Below are 20377 nucleotides of genomic sequence, written 5' to 3'. Positions count from 1 at the left end.
GAGCTAAAGGCAGATGCTTAACTGACTGAGTCACCCGGATACCCCTAAGAGTCTATTTCTTTGTTTGCCCCTCTCTCTCTTTTCCCTTTGCTTGTTTTTGTTTCTTATATTGCACATATAAGTGAAATCATATGGTATTTGCCTTTCTCTGACTTACTTCACTTAGCCTAATACTCTCTAGTTCCACCCATGTCATTGCAAATGGCAAGATTTCATTTTTTCTATGACTGAGAAATATTCCATTGTGTGTATATATATATACACCACATCTTCCATATACATTCATCAGTTGATGGACATTTGGGCTGTTTCCATCATTTGGCTATTGTAGATAATAAACATCAATTAATTACTGCTACAAACATCAATTAATTCACTTTGGATTAGTATTTTTCTATTTGGATAAATATCTTGATCTGTAATTGCTAGATTGTGAAGTAGTTCTATTTTTAACTTTTTGAGAAACCTCCATGCTGTTTTTTACAGTGGCTGCACCAGTTTGCATTCCTATCAACAATGCAACAATGTTCCCCTTTCTCCACATCCTCACCAAGATCCATTGTTTCTTGTGTTGTTGATTTTAGCCATTCTGACAGGTGTGAGGTAATATCTCATTGTAGTTTTGATTTACATTTCCCTGACGATGAGTGATATTGAGCATGTTTTCATATGTCTGTTGGCCATCTGTATGTCTTCTTTGGAAAAATGACTATTCGTGTCTTCTGCCCATTTTTTAATTGGATTATTTGGGATTTTTTGGGTGTTGGGTTGTATACATTCTTAATCTATTTTGGATACTAGCCCTTTATCAGATACATCATTTGCAAATATCTTTTATTCCATAACTTTCTTTTTAGTTTTGTTGACTGTTTCCTTCACTGTGCAGAAGCTTTTTATTTTGATGTAGTCCCAGTAGTTTATTGCCTCAGGAGAAATATCTAGAAAGAAGTTGCTATGGTGAATGTCAAAGAAGTTATTGCTTGTGTTCTCTTCTAGCATTTTTATGGTTTTGGGTCTCATATTTAGGTCTTTAATCCATTTTGAGTTTAGTTTTGTGAATGGTATAAGAAAGTGGTCCACTTTCATTCTTTTCAACGTAGCTATTCAGTTTTCCCAATGCCATTTGTTGAAGAGACTGTCTTTTTCCTATGGTATATTCTTTCCTCCTTTTTCAAAGATTACTTGACCATATAACTGGGTTTATTTATAGATTTTCTATTGTTTCATTGATCTATGTGTCTATTTCTGTGTCAGTACCATATAATTTTGATTACTAAAGCTTTGTAATGTAACTAAAAGTCTGGAAATGTGATGCCTCCACCTTTGTTTTTCATTCTCAAAGTTGCTTTGGCTATTTGGGGTCTTTTGTGGTTTCATACAAATTTTCGGATTGTTTTTTCTAGCTTTGTAAAAAATGCTGGTGGTATTTTGATAGAGTGGCTTTAAATGTGTAAATTGCTTTGGGTAGTATAGACACATGACCAAATTTGTTCTTCCAATCCATGAGCATGGAACATCTTTCCATTTGTTTGTGTAATCTTCAATTTTTTTAATCAGTATTTTATAGTTTTAAGAATACAGGACTTTCACTGCTTTGGTTATGTTTGTTCCTAGGTATTTTATTATTTTTGGTGCAATTGAAAATGGGATTGATTCCTTACTTTCTCTTTCTGCTGCTTCATTAATGGTGTATAGAAATGCAATAGATCTCTATAGTTTGATCTGTATCCTGGGACTTTACTGAATTTGTGTATCAGTCCTAGCAGTTTTCTGGTGGAGTCTTTTGGGTTTTCTAGATATAGTATCACACCATCTGCAAATAGTAAAAGTTTTACTTCTTCTTGCCTATTTGGATGCCTTTTTTTTTTTCTTGTCTGATTGTTGTGGCTACGACTTCTAATATTATGTTGAATAAAAGTGGTCAAAGTGGACATCCTTGTCTTGTTCCTGATCTTAGGGGAAAGCTCTCAGTTTTTCCAATTGAGGATTACACTAGCTGTGGGTTTTTCGTATATGGCCTTTATGATGTTGAGGTATGTTGTTGTCCCTACTGTGTTGAGGGTTTTTATCATGAATGGATGTTGTACTTTGTCAAACACTGTTTCTGCATCTATTGAAATGATCATATGGTTCTTATCCTTTCTTTTATTAATGTGATATATCATGTTGATTGATTTGCAAATATTGAAACACTCTTGCATCTCAGGAATAAATCCCACTTGATTGTGGTGAACGATTTTTTAAATGCACTGTTGGATTCTGTTTGTTAGTATTTTGTTGAGGATTTCTGTATCTATGGACATCAGAGATATTGTTCTGTAGTTCTTTGTTGGTTTTGTGTGTGTGTGTGTGTGTGTGTGTGTGTGTGTGTGTGTGTGTGTGTGGTGTCTTTATCTGGTTTTGGAATGAGGTTAATGCTGGCCTCATAGAATGAATTTTGAAGTTTTTCTTCCACTTCTATTTTTTGCAATAGTTTGAGAATAGGTATTAACTCTTTAAGTGCCTGGTAAAATTCCCCTGTGAATCCATCTGGTCCTGGATGTTTGTTTGGGGGGGGGTATGATTACTGATTCAATTTCTTTGCTGGTTATTGGTCTGTTCCAGTTTTATATTTCTTCCTATTTCAGTTTTGGTAGTTTATATGTATCTAGAAATTTATCCATTTCTTCTAGGTTGTCTAATTTGTTGGCATATAGTTTTTCACAATATTCTAATTATTTGTATTTCTGTAGTATTGGTTTTTATTTTTTCTCTCTCATTTGCAATTTTATTTATTTGGGTCCTTTCTCTTTTTAATGATTCTAGCTAGAGGTTTACCAATTTTATTAACTTTTTCAAAGAACCAGCTCCTGGATTCATTGACCTGTTCTATTATTTTTTAGTTTCTGCATCATTTATTTCTGTTCTAATCATTATTATTTCTTTCCTTCTGACATCTTAGGCTTCATTTGTTATTCTTTTTCTAGCTCCTTTAGGTGTAAGGTTAAGTTGTTTACTTGAGATTTTTCTTGCCTCTTAAGGTAGGACTATATTGCTATAAATTTCTCTCCTATGATTGGTTTTGCTTTATCTCAAAAGTTTTGGACCACTGTGTTTACATTTTCATTTGTTTCCATGTATTTTTTAATTTCTTCTTTTATATCCTGGTTGATCCATTCATTGTTTAGTAGCATGTCATTTAATTTCCATGTATTTGTGGTTGTTCCAGATTTTTTCTGTGATGTCTTCTAGTTTCACAGAGTTGTGATCAGAAAAGATGCATGGTATGACTTCAATCTTCTTGTATTAGTTGAGACCTGTTTTGTGGCCTAATATGTAGTTTATTCTGGAGAATTTTCCATGTGCACTTGAAAAGAATGTGTATTCTCCTATTTTAGGAAGGAATATTCTGAATATATCTATTAAGTCTATCTGGTCAAGGGTGTCATTTAAAGCCATTGTTTTCTTACTGATTTTCTATTTGGGTTATCTGTCCATTGACATAAGTGGGGTGTTAAAATCCCCTATTATTGTATTATTATTGATTAGTTCCTTTATGTTTGTTATTGTTTTATGTACTTAGGTGCTCCCATGTTGGGTGCATAAATATTTACAACTGTTCTATATTTTTGTTGAATTGTCCCCTTTATTATTACGTAGTGTCCTTCCTTTTTTTGTCCCTTGTTACAGTACTTTGTTTTGAAGTCCAGTTTGTCTGATATATTGTATTGTTAATCTGGCTTTCTTTTTTTTTTTTTTAAGATTTTATTTATTTATTTGAGAAAGAGAGAATGAGAGAGAGAGCACATGAGAGGGGAGAGGGTCAGAGGGAGAAGCAGACTCCTTGCCAAGCAGGGGGCCTAATGTGGGACTCAATCCAGGGACTCCAGGATCATGACCTGAGCCGAAGGCAGTCACTTAACCAACTGAGCCACCCAGGCGCCCTTAATCTGGCTTTCTTTTGACAACCATTTGTATGATAAATGTTTCTCCATCCTCCCACATTCAATCTGCAAGTGTCTTTAGGTCTAAAATGAGTCTCTTGTAGGAGCATATATATGGGGTCTTGTTTTTTTGAAATCCATTTTTACACCGTTTATCTTTTAATTGCAGCATTTGTTCCATTTACATCCAAAGTAATTATTGATAGATATGTATTTATTGCCATTTTATTACTTATTTTGTAGTTGTTTCTGGAGATTTTTCTCTGATCCTTTCTTATCTTTCTATCTTTCATATTTTGCTGATTTTCTGATATATCTGGATTTCTTATTTTAACCTTTGCATGTTTATTAGTGATTTCTGAAATATGGTTATAAGTAGGTTTGTATATAAACTCTTCTACATATAGCAGTCTATATTAAGTTGATGGTCTTTTAAGTTTGAACCCATTCTTTTCTCCCTTCCCCCTCCCCCCACATTTTAGGTATATGTTATTATATTTTACATCATTTTTTGTGAGTTCCTAGACGAATTTTTTTTACAGAAATATTTATTTACTGCTCTTATGTTTCCTGCCTTTATACTGTCATTTTTGGTCTCTCCTTTTCACTCAGAGTCCCCTTTAATATTTCTTGCAGGGCTGTTTTATTGGTCATGAACTCCCTTAGTTTTTGTTTGGGAAATTTTTTTATCTCTCATTGTCTTCTGAATGATAGCTTTACCAGATAGTGTACTCTTTTTTTTTTTTTAAGATTTTATTTATTTATTTATTTATTTATTTATTTGAGCGGGCTGGGGGAGTAGCAGAGTGAGAGGGACAAGCAGACTCCATGCTGAGTGGAGCCCAACACAGGGCTTGATTTCATGACCCTGATCATAACCTAAGCCAAAATCAAAAGGCAGATTTTCAAACAACTGAGCCACTGAGGCAACCTGGAGAGAGTATTCTTAGCTGCAGATTTTTCCCATTCAGCACTTTGAATATATTATACCACTCCCTCTGGCTTTTCAAGTGTCTGTTGAAAAATCTGCTGTTAGCCTTATGGGTTTTCCCTTATAAGTTAATGACGTCTTTTGTCTTGCTGCTTTTAAGATTTCTTTATCACTATATTTTACAAATTTAATTATAATTTGTCTTGGTGTGGGCCTGCTTTTGTTGATTATGATGGGAGTTCTCTGTGCCTCTTGGATCTGGATGTCTGTTCCTTCCCCAGATTAGGGAACTTTTCAGCTATTATTTCTTCAAATAAATTTTCTGCTTTCTTTTTTCTCTTTTCTTCTTCTGGGACTCCTATAATACGAATGTTATTACATTTGATGGAGTCAATGAGTTCCTTTATCTATTCTCATTTTGCATAATTCTCTCTCTCTCTCTCTCTCTCTCTCTCTCTCTCTCTCTCTCTCTCGTTCAGCCTCATTGCTTTCTATAATTTGTCTTCTAGGTCACTAATTTGTTCTTCTGCTTCTTCCAGCCTGCTGTTCATTGCATCAAGGTTTCTAATCTTATTTGTTGCACTCTTCATCTCTGATTCTTTTTCAACTCTTTTATCTCTGTGGTAGAGGTCTCACTGATGTCCTTCATTCTTTTCTCAAGCCCAGTGAGTATCCTTATAATCATTGCTTTAAATTCTCCATCAGGCATGTTACTTATATTTGTTTCACTTAGATCTCTGGACATGGCCTTACCTTGTTCTTTCATTTGGGATAAATTCCTCCATCTTCTCATTTTGTCAAAGTCTCTGCTTTCCTCTGTGTGTTAGAAATGCCAGTTATCTCTTCTGCTCCATGAAAGTAATGGCTTTTTGAAGAAGAGGTTGTGTAATGCCCAGGGCCTGGTGCTTCAGGCAGTGCCTCCAGCGTGTGTTACATGCCCTGTGCTGTTGTGTTCTGGCTGCTCTATCCTTCAGGCCAGTCATCTGCAGAGGCTCTCCTTGCCTGTTGTGAGCAGTGTTTGGGCCCTTGTCTGAATGTGGTGAGTTTTAACTAGGTTTAATTTAGTCTGCTTGTGAAATGAGATCACCACCTGTTTTGGAACTGAGGCCCCACAAAACTCTCTGGCCAGGAGACATGGTGTGGGCAAGAGTTTGTGCTGGTCTTCTGGGGGGAGGAGTCCACCACACTAGAACTGAAGTAAGTATGACTGATAAGCGCAGTTCCACTGAGAAACAAGTTCGGCAGATAGTGTCTGTGCTGTGCTGCTTCCTGCAGGTGGCTGTGTTTATGTTGAGGGGTAGAGGAGGGAAATGGTGGCCAGCCAGCTCCTTTGTTCCCAGAGAGGTGTCTACCACACAGGGTCATGTTCTGAGAATAGCAAATAATCTCCCCACTATGTGCCCCAGGTGCCCTTCAGCAGATTGTTGTTTCAATGCCATATGCCCCCAAGTTGTTTTCCTGCCTTCTCTCCAGGACGAGCACAGTGCCCTCTGGGCTCTATCCCAGCCAAGCCCACTGACTTTTAAAACTCCTGGCTTTAAGCCCCACTGGTTGTAAGAACTCATGAAATTGATTCAGCTCTTCTTGCTTTCTAAGCCAATGGCTATAGAGAGTTGTTCTCCTTGTGTATTCCCCTGTGTGCTCCCATCTCTTGCTCTTCTCTTTGACCATGACTCTCTTCCCTCCACCGCAGGCAGCACTGTTTCTCACCTAAACCATGTCTTTGCACTTCCCACCTTCTTTGATGTGGCCTCTTCTTTCACTTTAGTTGTGGTTTGTTCTGTCAGTCTTCAGGTCAATTTCTGGGGTATTTAGGATGATTTGATAGTTATCTAGTTCTATTTGTGGGACAAGCCATAGCCTAGGGTACTCCTATTCTGTGGCCATCTTCCTCAATTTCTCTACTAAGTTAATTTCTCACTTCGTTCTTTTTGCCATATTATTTTCTTATTGCTCTTTATATTTCTAAACAAATTTTACAATTAGCTCATTAATTCCTTCCAAAAATATTGCTGCTGATATTCTTTTATCAGGATTACATTAAATCTTCAGATCAAATTGGGAAAAAATTGATGTCCTTACAATACTGAGTAAAATTAATGATTATGGTATATCTCTCCATAAATTTGTTTCACAATTTTAATTATAGAGATCTTACATATCTTTTGTTAGGATTACTTCTAGATTATGTGATTTTTTTATCTTATTTTAAATTGAATAACTTTGTATTTTTTATTTTGTAATTCTGCTAGTATATAAAATACAGTTGAATTTTGCATATTGATGTTTCCAGTGACTTGCTACATATTCAAATTAATTAAAATAGTTTATTTGTACATTATTTTTCACTTTCCATATACATAATCATACTGTCTCTGAGTATTAAGTTTATATCTTCCTTTTCAATCTTTATATTTTTTCTTTCCATTTTTTGCCCTACTGAACTGGATAGGTCTACAAGTTTATTGTTGTGTACTAGGTGTGATGGAAGGCATGCTTGTCTTATTTTCAACAGAAGTAAAACTTTAACATTTCACCAATAAGTACAATATTTGCTTCAGTTTTTTTTTTTAAATAGAAATCCCTTTCAGACTATAGAATTTCCCCTATATTCCTAGCTTGCTAGGTGATTTTATCATGAATAGATGAGGAATTTAATCATATTCTCATTTAATGATATGATCATGAGATTTTTCCAACTGACTGACTTAATGTGGTAAATTACATTGATAGGGTATTTTTCTTTCTTTTTTTTTTTTTTTAAGTTAAACCAGGATTGCATTCCTGGTCTAAAGTTGACTTGCTTCTGAGATATCACCCTTTTCATATATCACTAAATTTTATTGGCTAACATTTTACTTAGTAGTCTTGCATCTATATTCATAAAAGAGATTGGCTATAAATCTCCTTTCTTGTGATGTGCTTGTTGGGTTTTGGTATAAAAAATATACTGGCCTCATAAAATAATAAAATATTCCCTCTTTCAAGAAAAAAATATTCCTTCTATTCTCTAAAAGGTTTTCCTGAAAGATTTGTAGTATTCTTTATTTTTTTATTTTTAAGTAAGCTCTATGCCCAGTGTGGGGCTTGAACTCATGACCCTGAGATCAAGAGTTGCATACTGCACTGAGTGAGCCAGCTCAGCGCCCTGACAGTATTCTTTTTTAAATGTTTAGACAAATTCCCAATGACGATATCTGGGCCCAGGGTTGTCTATGTGAAAGGTTTTTAATTTTAACTCAATTCTTTTAATAGATATATGGATATTCATATTTTCTGTTTCTTCTAGAGCCAGATATGTTAAGTTGTATTTTTATAGTATTATCTCTTAAATTTTACTACTATAGAGTTGATCATAACTATCCTATATTTTAATTGATGGTAAACAGTAGTGAACCTCTTTTTCATTCTTTTTTTTTTTTAAATTTATTTACTTTTGAGAGAGAGAGAGAGCACAGGGGCGGGGTTGGAAGGGGCAGAGGGAGAAGCAGCCCCCCTCACAGAGCAGGGAGCCTGATGTGGGACTTGATCCTCGGACCCTGGGATCATGACCTGAGCCAAAGGCAGACGTTTAACTGACTAAGCCATGCAGGCGCCCCTCTTTTTCATTCTTGATGTTAAGTTTGTTCCTTCTGTTTTTCCTGATAATCTTAACAAAACTTCACCAACTTATTTCCATAAACAAACTCTAGCTTTTTTGATATTTGCTATTATACATTTCTATTTCATTAATTTTTTTCCTTAACATTATTATTTTCTTCCTTATTTTGGGGAGGGTAATTTTGATATTTTTAACTCAAGGTAATTAGATCATTGAATTGTAGTCTTTCTTTTTATTAACATACAGTTATGGGTATAAGTTTACCTCTAACCATAAATTTAGATGTATCCATAAATAATGATATGTTGTATTTTCACTATCTTCCTGTTTGAGATATTAAAAAAAATTCTATTGTGATTTCTTCATTAACAACTACGTTAGTTGGAGGTAAATTGCTTGATTTTGAAAGGTTATTTCCTTTATATATTTTTGTCATTGATTTCTAGTTTAATTCCTCTGTGGTCAGAGAACATTCTATATAATAATTACAATTTTTTGACATTTATTGGTGCTTGTATTATGGCCCTGAATATGATCAATCTTGGTCTGTATCCCATGTGCATTTGAAAAAAAAGTACATTCTTGAGTTGTAGAGTATAATGTTCTAAATATATCAGTTAAGTTAGATTTATTCTGTTCAAAACTTCTTAATTATTATGCATTCTTTTATGATTTTTAAATAAGCTGCAGAGAGAGGTCTGTAATAATTTCTTTCATTTAGCGCAAAATTGTCTATCCTTTCTATTAATTTTTTCTTGAGGCTCTGAATTCAAAATCCTGGTGGGTTCATCCTTTTATTTTGAAACAGTACTTTTCACCTTTGGTAATACTTCTTGCTTTAAAGTAAACCGTGGCAGGCAGAATTCTAAAATGTTCCCCAGAATTCCTGTCTCCCAGGATAATCCTGTATAATCGTTGGGACTGTGACTGTAATAGAGAATATATCACTCCTATGATAGACTTTAAGAAAGGAGACTCTTTGAATGGACTTGAATTGATCACATGATCCCTATAAATATAGGGTGTAGAGGTCAAATGTAAAAATAATTCTGAGATTTGAACATAAGAAGTACTAGATGCGTTGTCCCTGGCTTGAAAATGGGGAAGCCGCATGGCAAGGAATGCATGCAGTCTCTGGGAGCTAAGATGGCCCCCACTGATGGCCAGCAAGTAAATGGGGATGTTAATCCTACAAGGAACTAGTTTCTTTCAACAAAAAGAATGCGTTTGGAAGCAAATTTGTTTTCCTTCAGAGCCTCTAATGACAACCCAACCTGGCTGACCTCTTGACTTCATTTTAGAGAGAGAGAAAAAGTGCATGCTGCACGCAAGTGGGGAGGGCAGAGGGAGAGAGAGACTCTTAATCAGGCTCCACACTCAGCCTGGAGCTCGATCTTACGACCCTGAGATCCTGACCTGAGTTGAAATCAAGAATCTCCCTTCACTGACAGAGCCAAGATGCCCCATCAACAAAAATAATGCGTTTGGAAGCAAATTCCTTTTCCTTCAGAGTCTCCAATGACAACTGAGCCTGGCTGAACTCTTGATTTCATTCTCTTGATGCCTTGAGTAGAAATCCCAATCATGCAGTGCCTAATGCCTGACCTATATTACTTTGAGTTAATAAGAGGATGTAGTTTCAAATTGCTAAGTTTGTGGTGATTAGTTATGCAGCAATGGAAAACTGATAGAAGTTATCTATACCAGCATTTTAAATTATTTACGTGGTATAATTTTCCATACATTTACTTTAACATTTTTGCTATGCATATATTTAATGTGTCTCTAGTAAGCAGCTTAGAATTCAGTTTTGTTTTTTATTCAAACTGGCAGTCTTTGTCTTATAAGTGGAGAATTCAGTCAAATTACATTTAGTGTAAATAATGATATATATGGATTAAATCTACCAACCTCACAATTATTTTCTATTTGCCTAACCCACTGTGTCTCTCTCTTTCTGTCCTTTTAAGGATTAATCACATTTAAAATTATCATTTTATTAGTTTTTGAGTATTATAATATTATACTATTATTCTGGTGGTTATCACAAATATTACAAAATTGATCCTTAAATAGTTGAGCCCAAATTAACTTGGTAAATTTACATCTTTCCAGACAAAACAAAAATGTTAAATATTTTATTTCCATTTTCCTCTCCCACCTTTTGTGTATTATATTTTCATTCTACATTGCAATATTATTAAAAATTACTAAACATTTTAATACTTATACCAACACATATTATTTTTCTTTTAAAAAGTCAATATTTATTTAAATTTATTACTGTAATTTTCCAATGTTCTTATTTTATTTCTGCATTTTAATTATCTGGGATTGTTTTCCTTCCATCTAAAGCATTCCCTTTAGTTTTGTTTTTTAATTCATGCTGTTCAGCTGGCAATCATGCAGTATTTGTCCTTTTGAGATTGGCTTAACTGAGCATAATTTCCCTATGGTTCATCCATGTTGTAACATGACAAAATTTCTTTCTTTTTTAAAAGGCTGAATTGAATAATATTCTATTGTATGTAATACTTTTTTAAATAATTTTTTTAAAAAGATTTTATTTATTTGACAGCACAAGCAGAGGGGGAGAGAGGGAGAAGCAGGCTCCCTGCTGAGCAAGGAGCCCAATGCGGGGCTCGATCCCAGGACCCTGGGATCATAACCTGAGCTGAAGGCAGCCGCTTAACTGACTGAGCCACCCAGGCATCCCTGTATGTAATACTTTTTAAAACCTATTTATCTTTTGATGGTTATTTAGGTTGCTTCCACCTCCATGCTACTGTGAATAATGATGCAATGAACATATCTCTTTGATATTCTGTTTTCAATTCTTTTGAATATCTAGCTAGAAGTGGGGTTGCTGGACCACAAGGTAACTCTACTTTTCATTATTGAGGATACACAATACTGTTTTGATAACAACTGTACCATTTTACATTCCAGCCACCAGTGCACAGAGTTTCCAATTTCTCCTCATCTTTGTTAACACTTTTTATTTTCTGTTTTTGTTGTTATTTTATAGTGCCATCTTAACAGGTATAAAGTGATATTGTGGTTTTCATTTGCATTTCTCTAATAAGTAGTGATTTTGAGCAACTTTTCATATGCTTGTTAGCCATTTGTAAGTCTTCTTTGGAGACATACCTATTTAAGTCTCTTGCCTATCTTTAACTGGATTTTTTTTCCTCTTGAGCTATAGGGTTCTTTATATTCTGAATATTAAAGCCTTATCAGATATATGCTTTGCAAATAACTTTTCCCATTCTATAGGTTGCCTTTCTCCTCTGTTGATTGTTTCCTTGCTTCACAGAAGATTTTAAGTTTGAGGTAGTCTCATTTGTCTATTTTTGCTTTGTTACCTGTGTTTTTGGTGTCACATCCAAGATATAATTGCCAAATGCAATGTCATGAAAATTTCCCCTATGTTTTCTTTCAGGAGTTTATTATAGTTTCAGGTTTTACATTTAGGATTTTCCATTTTCAGTTGATTTTTGTATATGGTGTAAGGTAAATCTAGCTTCATTCTTTTACATGAGCAAATCCTATTTTCCCAACATCACTTGATGGAGACACTATCCTTTCCCCACTGGATAGCCTTGGTAACTTTCTCAAAGATCTGACCATATAGATGACAGTATATTTATGAATTCTGTTCCAATGGTTTATATGTCTGTCTTTATGCCAATATAATTCTGTTTTGATTACTTTGTATTATGTTTTAATTATCATGTCTTGAAACCAGGAAGTGTGAAGACTCTAATTTGTTTGTCTTTCTCACGACTGTTGTGGATATTACAGTTCTCTGAGATTCCATGTTAATTTTAGGATTTTTTTTTCTATTTCTGCAAAATACACCATGGGGATTTTGATAATGATTTAATCTGAATCTGTAGATCACTGTGGGTAGTATGAACAGTTTAACAATATTAAGGCTTCCAGTCTATGAACATGAGGTATCTATCCATTAATTTGTGTTTCTAATTTCTTTCTTCAATGTTTTGTGGTTTTCATTATTAAGAGTTTTGTTAATTTGGTTAAGTTTAATTCCTAAATCTTAAATTCTTTTTCATTCTGTTGTAAATGGAATTGTTTCCTTAATTTCCTGTCATATTGTTTATGGTCAGTATACAGAAATGTAACTGATTTTGTGTTTTGACTGTACCCTGCAAATTTCCTGGATTCTAACAGTTTGTGTATGTGTGTGTGAATGTATGAATTCTGCATACAAGATCATGTCTTCTACAAATAGAGATAATTTTAAATCTTCTTTTCTTGGGTGCTCTTTATTTTTCTTGTGTTTTGCTCTGGATAGATTTTTCCAGTATTCTGTTGAATAGAAGTTGTGAGTGGGCATCCTTCCCCTGTTCTTGATCTTGGAGGGACAAGTTTCAGATTTTCCATCATTGAGTATGATGTTAGCTATGTACTTTTTCACATATGACCTTTATTATGGTGGGGCAATTTCCTTTTATTACTAGTTGGTTGAATGTTTTTATCATAAAAGGGTGTTGGATTTTATCAAATACATTATTAGCATTATCTGAAATGATTGTGTGCTTTTTGTCCTTCATTCTGTTAATGTGGTTTATCACAATGATTGATTTTTATATGTTGAACTATCCTTGCATCCTGGGAATAAGTTCCACTTGTTCATGATGTATAATCCTTAAATGTGCAGTTGTATTCAATTTCCTAGTATTTTGTTGAGGAGTTAGTTTTGCATTGATATTCCTTTGGGATATTGATCTGTAGTTTTCTTTTCTGTTAGTATCTGTTTGATTTTCATATCAGGATAATGCTGGCCTCATAAATGAGTTTGGAAGTGTTCCCTCGTCTTCAGGTTTTCCAAAGAGTTTGAGAAGGACTGCTGTTAATTCTTCTTTAAATGTTAGGTACAATTGTTTAGAGAAGACATCTAGTCCTAAACATTTCTTTATTGTTGCTTTAAAAATTATTACTACTTATTTAGTCTCCTTCCTGGTTAATACCTGTTCAGATCTTTTAATTTCTTCATGATTCAGTCTTCATAAGTTGTATATTTCCAGAAATTTACCCATTTTTTCTAGGTTACCCAGTTTGTTGGCATATAATTGTTCAGAGTAGTCTCTTATGAACCTTTCAATTTCATCAGCATCAATTGCAATGTCTCCTCTTTCATTTCTGGTATTTGTTGAGTCTTTTACCTTTTTTATTAGTCTATCTACAACTTTGTCAATTTAGTTGATCTTTTAAAAAATAACTTAGTTTTCAATATTTTTTCTGTTTTCCTATTCATGATTTCAATTTTAGTTCTGCTGTAACCTTTATTATTTTCTTCTTTCTACCAATTTCAAGTTTGTATTTTTCTTTTTCTGATCTCTTAAAGTGTACAGTTAGATTGTTGATTTCAAATCTTTTTTTAACATCAACATTTTCTACTATAAATTTCTTAGATGTTTATTTATAAACTTCTTAGCAGTGCTTTTGCTGAATCCCATGTTTTGGTAGATTGTATTTTTATTTTCATGTCTCAAGATATCTTCCAATCTCCTTGTGATTTCTTTGTTGATCTGTTGATTATTGTGTTTCGACTTTGTACCCTGCAAATTTTCTGGATTCTGTTATAAGTTCTTAGTGTTGCTTAGTTTCCACATATTTGTGGATGAGAATGTTGCTTAGTTTCCACATATTTGTGGATTTTCCAGTCTTCCTTTTGCTATTGACTTCTAGTTTCATTTCATTGTGGTTGTAAAAGTTGTTATAATTTCAATCTTAATAATTTGTTAAAACTTATTTTGTGACCTAACATGTGATCTATATTGGAGAATGTTTCATGTGTAATTGAGAATAACGTATATCCTGCTGTTGTTGAATGGACCATTCTGTACTTGTCTCCCAGGTCCAATTGGTCTATGGTGTTGTTTGGGTCCCTGTTTCCTTATTGTTCTTCTGTGTGGGAGATCTATTAATTATTGAAAGTGGGGTGTTGATTGTTGGTGGAATGCAAGCTGGTACAGCCACTCTGGAAAACAGTATGGAGGTTCCTCATAAGTTAAAAATAGAGCTACCCTATGACCCAGCAATTGCACTGTTGGGTATTGACTCCGAAGATACAGATGTATTGAAAAGAAGGGGCACCTGCACCCCAGTGTTCATAGAAACAACGTCCACAATAGCCCAAAGTGTGAAAGGAGCCAAGATGCCCTTCAACAGATGACTGGATAAAGAAGATGTGGTACATATATACAATGGAATTTTACTCAGCTATCAGAAAGGATGAATAGCCACCATTTGCATCGACATGGATGGAACTGGAGGGGATTATGCTAAATGAAATAAGTCACTCAGAGAAAGACAATTATCATATGGTTTCACTCATATGTGGAACATAAGGAATAGCATGGAGGACCATAGGAGAAGGGAAGGAAAACTGAAGGGGGAGAAATCAGAGAGGGAGCCAAACCACGAGACTTGACTCTGGGAAACAAACTGAGGGTTGTGGAAAGGAAGGTGGGTGGGGAGATGGGGTAACTGGGTGATGGGTATTAGGGAGGGCACTTGATGTGTTGAGCACTGGGTGTTGTATGCAGATGATGAATCATTGAACACTACATCAAAAACTGGAGATGTACTATATGTTGGCTAATTGAATTAAAAAAAAGTGGGGTGTTAGAATCTCCTATTTTTGTGTTATTACCTTTTTCTCCCTTTACTTCTGTCAATGTTTGCTTTATATATTTGGGTGCTCTGCTGCTAGGTACATATATATTTATGATTTTTATTTCTTTCTGGTGAATTGGTCATTTTATCATTATATAATGTACTTTGTCTCTTATGACAATTTTTGATTAAAGTATATTTTTTCCTACATAAGTGTGGTCATTCCTGCTCTCTTTTGGATAGCATTTTCACAGAATATATTTGTTCATTCTTTCACTTTCAGCCTATTTTTGTCCTTATACCTGAAGTGAATTTCTGTAGACAGCATATAGTTGGATCCTTTTTGTTTTTAATACATGCAATCACTTGATTTGGGAATTAATCCATTTATATTTAAAGAAATTACTGACAAGGAAGGATTTACTATTGCCATTTTAAAATTATTTTCTTTCTATTTTGTATTTATTTTGTCCCACATTTTATCTCTTCCTGCCTTACTTTGTGTTTCATTGACTTTTTATAGTGACATGTTTTGATTCTGTTCTCATTTTCTTTTGTGCATATTCTGTAGGCATTTTCTTTTGTGATTACCATGTGTATTATATAAGAGATTTTATAGTTATACACATCTATTTTAAAGTGATACCAAGTTAACTTCATTTGCATCAAAAAACTAGTCCTTTATAGCTCCCCCTTCACTTTGTTACCAATGTCACAAATTATATCTTTTTATATTTTGTAAATGTTAATATAGTTTATTTTATATAGTTTATATAGTTTATTTTTTCATCATATATAGTTTATAGTTTAGTTTATATAGTTTTTTATAGTTTATATAGTTTTATATAGTTATTTTATATTTTTCATCATAATGTACTCTTTAATCCCCATGCCCTGTATCACTCATCCCCCCCATCCCTCTGGTAATGATCAGTTTGTTCTCTGTAGTTAAGTCTGTTTCATGGGGGGCGCCTGGGTGGCTCAGTTGGTTAAGTGGCTGCCTTCGGCCCAGATCATGATCCTGGGGTCCTGGGATCGAGTCCCGCATCAGGCTCCTTGCTCAGCAGGAAGCCTGCTTCTCCCTCTGCTTCTGCCTGTCTGCCACTCCCCCTGCTTATGCTCTCTCTCTCACCATCTCTGTCTCTGTGTCAAATAAAAATAAATAAAATCTTTTTTTTTTTTTAAAAAGAGCCTGTTTCTTGGTTTGTCTCTCTCTTTTTTTTCTTTGCTAGTTTTTTTTTCTTAAATTCCACATATGAATGAACTCATATGGTATTTGTCCTTCTCTTATTTCACTTAGCATTATACTCTCTAACTCCATCCATGCTGTTGCAAATGGCAAGATTTCATTATCATTTATGGCTGAGTAATATTGCCTTGTATATATATACTACATCTTCTCTATTCATTCATCTATCAATGAACACTTGAGTTGCTTCCATAGTTTGGCTATTGTAAATAATGCTGCAGAAAACATATGGGTGCATGTATCCCTTCAGTTAATGTTTTTGTTTTTGGGGGGTAAATACCCAGTACTACAATTACTGGATAATAGGGTAGTTCTATAATTAATATTTTTGAGTAACCTCCATACTGTTTTCCAGAGTGGCTTCACCAGTTAGCCTTCCCACCAATAATGCATGAGGGTTCCTTTTTCTCCACATCCTCGGTAACACTTTCTTGTGTTGTTGATTTTGGCCAATCTGACAGGTATGAGGTGATTTCTCTTTATAGTTTTGATTTGTATTTCCCTGATGATGAGTGATGTTTGCCATCTGCATGTCTTCTTTGAAGAAGCCCATTTTTCAATTGGATTGTTTTGGGGGTATTGAGTTGTATGATTTCTTTATATATTTTGGATCTTAACCTTTTATCAGATATGTCACTTGCAAATATCTTCTCCCATTCTATAAGTTGCCTTTTTTGTTTTATTGATTGTTTCCTTCACTGTGCAGAAGATTTTTATGTTGTTATATTCCCAATAATTTATTTTTTATTTTGTTTCCCTTGTCTCAGGAGACATATCTAGAAAAATTTGCTATGGCTGATATCAGAGAGATTATTGCCTGTGCTCTCTTCAAGGATTTTTATGGTTTCAGGTCTCACATGTAGGTATTTAATCTATTTTGAGTTTATTTTTGTGAATGGTGAAAAAAGTGGTCAAGTTTCATTCTTTTGCATGTGGATGTCTAGTTTTCCCAATACCATTTGTTGAAGAGACTGTCTTTTCCCTTTGTATATTCATTCCTCCTTTGTTGAAGATTAATTGACCCAATAGTTGTGGGTTTATTTCTTTTTTTGTTGTTGTTCTATTCCATTGATCTATATGTCTGTTTTTATGCCAGTACCATACTGTTTTAATTACTATCACTTTGTAATGTGACTTGAAATCTGGAATTGTGATACTTCTATTTGTTTTTCTTTTTCAAGATTGCTTTGGATATTCAAAGTCTTTTTCATTCCATACAAATTTTAGGATTGTTTGTTCTAATTCTGTGAAAAATGATGTTGGTATTTTGATAGGGATTGCATTAAATCTGCGAATTTCTTTGGGTAGTATAGGCGTTTGAACAATATTTGCTCTTCCAATCCATGAGCAGAGAATGTCCTTCCATTTCTCTGTGTCATCTTGAATTTATTTCATCAGTGTTTTAAACTTTTCAGAATATAGGTCTTTCACCTCTTTGGCTAAGTTTATTCCTAGATATTTTGTTGTTTTTGATGTAATTATATATGGGATTGTTTTCTTAATTTCACTTTCTGCTGTTTCATCATTAGTGTATAGGAATGCAACAGATTTCTGTACATTGATACTGTATCTTGACTTTGCTGAATTCGTTTATTAGTTCTAATAGTTTCTGGGTGGAGTCTTTTGGGTTTTCTTTCTATAGTATCATGGCATCTATTAATAGTAAGCTTTACTTCCTTACCAATTTGGATGCCTTTTATTTCTTGATGTTGTCTAATGTCTGTGGCTAGGAATTCCAGCCGAATAAAAGTGGTCAGAGTGGACATCCTTGTTTTGTTCCTGATCTTAGGGGAAAAGCTCTGTTTTTCACCATTGAGTATAATGTCAGGAATGAGTTTTTCAAATAAGGCCTTTATTATGTTAAGGTTTGTTCCCTCTAGACCTAATTTGCAGAGGGTTTTTATCATTAATAGATGTACTTTGTCAAATGCTTTTTCTGCATCTATTGAAATGATACAGTTTTAATCTTTTCTCTTACTGATGCAGTTTTATATAGTTTTAAAAAAATGCTTTATCTTCTAAATTCTAAACTTGAATTTAAAGTTATTTATATACTACCACTATATAAAGTGGTATATATAAAGTATATACACTTATTTATATACTACCATTATATATAGCATTATATACTGTGTTACAGGATTTTGGTTTTGTCTATATATGTTCTTATGCTTTATTTTGCTGTCTAGTTTTCATTCATTTTGACTTGAAGGACTCCCTTTAGCAGTTCTAGTAAGGCAGGTGTATTGGTGATAAACATTCTCATTTTTATCTTGGAAGGTCTTTATTTCTCCTTCATTCTTGAAGTAGTTTTCCAGATCTAGTATTCAAGGCTGCTTCTTTTTCTTCTTCTTCTTCTTCTTCTTCTTGCACTTTGAATATATCAACGCACACTCTTCTATCCCAAAATGTTTCTGCTGAGGAATCCACTGATAATCTTATGGGAGTTTCCATATACACGATGAGTAGCTTTTCTGTTGCTGCTTTCAAGATTATTTCTTTGTGTTTGGCCATTTGATTATGATATATCTCAATATGGGCCTCTTTGGATTCACCTTCGTTGGAATATTTGGAGGTTCTTGAATGTATATGTTCATTTACTTATTCAAATTTGGAAGTTTTCAGCCCTATTTTCTCTCTCTTCTCCTTCTGGGACTTCCATAATGCTTATATTGGTCTACTTAATGATATTCTATAAATCCTTTAGGCATTCTTTTTGTTCTTCTGGCTTGATAATTTTCATATTACCTATCTTCAAGTTTGCTGATTCTTTCTACTGATTGTCTTCTGTTGATCCCTCCTTCTAATAAAATTTTTCAATTCAGTATTTTTCTCCAAAATATCTTTTTGGTTCTTTTTTGTAGTTGTTCTTTATTGATATTCTCATTTCATTCATTCATCATTTTCCTGATTTTATTTAGTTGTCTGTGTACTCTAGTGCATTGAGCTTCTTTAAGACAATTGTTCTGAACTGTCAGGTAATTTACAAATATCCATTTCTTTAGGGTCAGTTTTTGGAGGTGTTTTTTATTCCTCAATTGGGCCATATTTCACTATTTCTTTGTGTTTCTTGTTATATCTCGTTTTGAATTTAGCATTACAGCCTTCTCTTATGAACTGGCTTTGTATAGGGGAAGACCTTCACCAATCAGTCCAGGTAGAGATCATGGGGGCTTCTCAAATCTTTAATGAGGATGTGTCTCTTTTGGGCTTGTGTGTATAATTTCCTAATTAGAGAGGTTTCTGGTTTATCAGTGGCTTGTCGTCTTCTGCTCCCTCTACTGTCTGCCAGCAGCACTGCAAATTTTTGGTGCTTCAACAAACCACTGAGGTCTTTTTTCTCTGCCCTCAGGTCTCCATGTTTCTTCCATCAGTACTTTAGATTCTGTCTTACCTGAGTCAGTCTCTTGGGGATCCCCCTGAAAAGGAGGAACACTGAATGTACATTCTGCTTTTCTGTTTCCCTCTCATGAAAGAAGATGCAAGTTGGGCTTTCCACCTGAATATGAGCTGTGACAATTTGGGGAAGGAGATGACACAATCAAAATGAAATGAGATGGCTGTGGCTATTCTGGACTTTCAGCTTGCCTGGGATACTATGATTTCCTAAATAATTTCTGGGGTTTTCATGAAGGTTTTTTGGAACATATCCTGTTGTTACATATGTGCTACCTATTCTGACATCTTGCTGATGTCACTCTCCATTGATAATTTTATGGAGTATTTTCCCATTGTTTTTCTCCTAATCTAACTATACTGTTATGTTTGAAATAAGTATATTGAAATAGCATATAGTTAGGTCATGTTTTTAATCCACTCTGCCAATTTGTACATTTGAAGTGGTGTATTTAGACTGTTTATATATTTTTTATTTTATTATGTTATGTTAATCACCATACATTACATTATTAATTTTTGATGTAGTGTTCCATGATTCATTGTTTGCATATAACACCCAGTGCTCCATTCCACACATGACCTCTTTAATATCCATCACCAGGCTAACCCACCCCCCCACCCCACTCCCC

General features: G+C 34.2%; 1 protein-coding gene across 4 annotated transcripts in view; it reads right to left on the bottom strand.

The window, feature by feature from the left end:
• STXBP5L (syntaxin binding protein 5L) overlaps nucleotides 1-20377 on the bottom strand; it is a 402589-nt gene that overhangs the window by 130472 nt on the left and 251740 nt on the right. The gene's annotated exons all lie outside the window — the stretch shown is intronic.

This window comes from Eumetopias jubatus, unplaced genomic scaffold (assembly GCF_037043125.1).
Source record: "Eumetopias jubatus isolate StellerSeaLion01/CBP00866 unplaced genomic scaffold, mEumJub1_p1.0 scaffold_1, whole genome shotgun sequence".
NCBI lineage: Eukaryota > Metazoa > Chordata > Mammalia > Carnivora > Otariidae > Eumetopias > Eumetopias jubatus.
The sequence above is the reverse complement of the archived record's forward strand: the minus strand, read 5'-3'. Positions and strand labels throughout refer to the sequence as shown.